General features: G+C 42.8%; 1 long non-coding RNA gene across 1 annotated transcript; it reads right to left on the reverse strand.

Moving 5' to 3' along the window:
* Nucleotides 1–3,270: 3,270 nt before the first annotated feature.
* Nucleotides 3,271–4,070, reverse strand: LOC109527597 (uncharacterized). Its single transcript, XR_002170556.1, has 3 exons — nucleotides 4,009–4,070; nucleotides 3,728–3,784; nucleotides 3,271–3,646 (listed from the first exon to the last, which is right to left on the reverse strand). It is a non-coding gene; the product is annotated as an uncharacterized LOC109527597 (long non-coding RNA).
* Nucleotides 4,071–4,122: the final 52 nt, after the last annotated feature.

A 4,122-nucleotide genomic window follows, 5' to 3' on the forward strand; every position in this document is an offset into this window, starting at 1 on the left:
CACTGTGTGGAAGTTTAGGGACGCAACCACCTTTCCGAGGACGTGGTTGGGAAGAGATAAGTGTTAAGACTAAACAGGAGCAAGGTTGGACAGTGAATGGAGCCATCAACACCAGCTGCAACGTGATGTTTTTGTAACAATTGCACACATGTACGTAATTTACACTCACATCCACACACATCGTCAAACAAGTTCAGTGTGTCTTCAACAGCCCCCACCCGTTAGGTTGGACACACCTATGTAGTAGATTTCCCAATAAATGATGGGGTGAAGGAGGAGATCGTTAGGGGTGACGTGCCGAGAACTGAAACCTAACGCTTCTCCTCGTTCCCTCCTGGTACCAGAATTGAGTCTCCTGTCTCCTCCTTGTGTTTTTTGTCAGTGATGGCAATGGCGAGAGATGAAAAAAGCGGAAAGGGGCGGGGCCCGAACGGGGCGTGGCCTGGACGGGGCGTGGTTACTTACAAAAGTGGCACGAAACATGCTGAATATGAAGTGTATTCAATTTACGCACTATTTGAAACTTGAACAGAAAAAAATCCCAAGATTATTCACTATTCTTTCAAGTGAAAATTTGTGCAATTTTGCTTATGCATTCCTGGTGAGCACCAATATGTAACTCCAAATTTACTGCTAAAAATCAAAACTAAAAAAGGAAACACATTCCCTGCCATATTTAAGATTTGTTCATGACATGTATTCATAAAGTGCTGTGTAAATGTGATAAAAAGCGGTTGATTCTGACCTCATACAGTGATAGTTATGAATGTATTTATTATATTTTATTATATAAAGTCTATTTACAGTATATACAACAATATACAGTTTCATGACGTTGAATACTTTATTTTCTCTTCATTTTAAGCTTTTTAGCAAGCGCTTAAAAGCTTATTGGTCCTCTCTGTCTTTTTCAGTCTCTTTTTAGCCAACTCCTTTTGTTTTTCCACATGCTCCAGGCTGTCGAAAAGCGCTTGAGATCGAGTAGTTACTTTTCAGTAGAAATGTCTGTTTTCGGTGTTTCACCGAGGTTGCGTGACTCTGTAAAGCTCTCCATTCTCTCGATCCGTATAGAATGACATCATCACACACCGTACACAGAGCTTTACCGGCGACATCGAGCTTTTTCACAAAATCCGACACAAGCACGATGGTTCCTCTTTACTGTTTCCTACTGGGGACACCGTCAGCTTTCTATCCAACCAGTCCCATCGAAACGTGTTTTTCAGATCCGCATCTATGTGACGCACTTTCGCTTCGTCGCGAGTCCCGATAACATTCGGCATTCGCGAGAATGGGGTTTAGGAAGGCGAACACGGATTGGTTGTGATTCGCATTTGCCAATATAGCGACCAATCGCAACAAGTAAGACATCATACACGTCCAATCGCAGGGCTGTTAACAATTGGAAGATGGAAAGACTGATCGGAAGAGCTCGTGAAAACTCGACAATAAGGTACCTGACCCCCCCCTAAAATTTTCTCAACGGATTTAGACGATTCACAAAAATGATCAATTTAAGAAATAAAACGGCGGATTCCCGCGTATCCGCGGAAAATTGCCATCACAAGTTTTATTCCGAAGTGTCATATTGGATAAACCTGACAAAAGCTCTTGCCATTACAAGGAGAGAATGATTTTCGAGAACATAAAACAATAGAGTTTAGTCCAATAAATGAAACCAGGTGCGATACCGAGACGAAACAAATACTCACAAACCCGAACGACTATGATGAGGAGGGCGATTAGAAGCAGAAGCATGAACGAGACATAAATCGCGTGGGCAAAGCGGTGAACAAGAGCAATAGTCCGACAAAGGAGACAGGTGGTCCGTGTCTTTAAGTAGGCAGCACAGATTGCCTTGATTCAGCACAGGTGCACCGCTGGAAGGTGACGCCCCACACTCCAGCTGGTGCTGAAACACTCAAGGAACAAAACAAAAACAAAGCAAACCATGACACTTCCTTTCCAAGTTGTAAGATAACAGGCACCAGTGTGTCTACTAATGATGTGGTCACGTACCATCTGCTCGGGTCCCTTGATCTCTCTGACTCTATGCTTCCATTGTGTGCAAGATGCTCTGAACACAAGCATTTCGAGGTCAATCAGGCATGTAACAAGATGAAACTCTAAAACATGACAACATTGTCTTTTTCTATTCTAAAATTCTGTCGTATTGACAAGTTTTAAAGTAACATCAAACATCAATCATTGAAGTCCAAGATGGCGCCCGAGTAGGCAGCCATCTGCAAGTGCTCTCATGAGCCTTGCTTTTTTTTGTTGTTTTTCTGTTTGTTTTGTCACTTTGTGTTTGTTGTTACGTCGTGTGGACCTGATGTGGACTGTTTTCAGCAATTTTTGGCCACGACATTCATCAAGGAGGAGACTCGGTGCTTGGTGGTTTTGCCTTCTCGGCAGCATGGGTATGCCAGCACTGTTTTTGATTGGGAGGAATGTCGGCGCCATTTGACTGTCGTTGCTGGACAGCTCCAGGGGCGCTTGTGTCTTGCGCCTGTAATTGGCAGCATTTTACACAGCCCCGCTTTGTTCAGCGGAGAGATCGGTGCTGTTGAACGGTCTGCGGCTGGATGGATGCAAGGCTTGAGGAGCCGACGATGAGAAGAAAGGAGCGTTAGCGCAGAGCGCCGATGCGGATGTGGAACCGGGAGTCGCGGCTTGGAGTTGAAGCGGATTACGTGGGACAGGAGTAGTGAACTAATCTCTTTTTGTCAATGGACGCTACAGCTTCGTGTTTGCTTTCAAAACTTAGCTTGTAGCAGACGTGCACATTTTCAGCATGACGTCTCTGATCCACTGGTAAAAGGACACTTTGATCCTCTCCTCTTTCATCTATAACTGCTTCAGACAACAAAGTGTATGCAGGAAAGTGGTGAAGATTGCACGACTGCCTGTGTCCTATGTGTTGTGTTGTGTTGTGTTATTTTTGTTATTTTGACTTCAAGATGGCACCGCGAGAGTGGTTGCCTTTCCAGCAGCTCCGATATTTTGTTCTTCTACTTCTTCCTTTTATAACTTTGCTGCTGTGATTTGGAATTTCTCCATTGCGAGACTAATAAAGGTTTTCTTATCTTATCTTATTTAAATTAAATAAGATTGATTAAATTCATCAACAAATGAGCAGAGTGGTGAGTGTTTTAATTATGAAAAAGAGTGTATAACAGGATCAAGTGGACACCGCAAGTCTTAATGCTCAGAACGAATTTGCAACAGTAGGACTAAAAACATCATAGTTGGTCCGTGGCTATTTTTTTTTTCCAATGTGCTTGTCCACTGTCTTGGTATTTGTGTTTGGGTGACATTTGAAGCATCTAAACCAGGGTTGGTTGTTAAAAAAATAAAAATCACATTATGGAGCAGGTGAAAAAAAAAAAAAAATCGCTGATTATTTTTCAAAAGCATTCGCCTTACAATTTAGCTGTACAAGCCACAGATTGCTTACATCGCACCCTTTTTGTCTTTTACCCATCCAGCCGCAATTTGAAGGAGCTTACAATTCATTCAGTGATTTGAGAAGTCGCAGCGCAACGAAACAATCACTTTCACCCTGCCCAACTCATTGAGTGCAAACAGCCGTCGTGATTCGTGATTTCTGCTGGTAGGTCAGTGGAGACAAGCTACGCGGCATCTCCTAACAAAAAGAGATATATGCATGAAAAATGTCATCCTTGCCAAGCTAGTGATGATGTCGATGTTTATGTGTGATAAATACCTGACACGTTGGTCTCTTGGCATTCAGGGCTCCCCAGAAGTTGATGCTGTGGACTACCTTCACGGAGGAACATGAGGGACACGTTAGAATAAGCGAAACCGTTTTACTTAAAGCATTGAAATGATTAGGGCATCAGCAAAACTCAGATGAAGTCCGATCAACAATCCTGATCATTTGAATCCGATGTGAAAAAAAAAAATCTAAATTGCGCATGATAGTAGTCCTTGAGGACCAGAGTTTGCCCACCCTTGACTTCAAGAGTCACACCTGCACAGGCTCACCTTGCTCTGGATCTGTTCCAGGTTGAGGAGCCCAATCTTCTCCTGAAACAATAAGAAAATCATGATAGTAAGAATATCACAACATTTTGAGATGTAAATTTGACTTAATGGAGA

This window comes from Hippocampus comes, unplaced genomic scaffold, assembly GCF_001891065.2.
Source record: "Hippocampus comes isolate QL1 unplaced genomic scaffold, H_comes_QL1_v1.1 scaffold2552, whole genome shotgun sequence".
Taxonomy (NCBI): domain Eukaryota; kingdom Metazoa; phylum Chordata; class Actinopteri; order Syngnathiformes; family Syngnathidae; genus Hippocampus; species Hippocampus comes.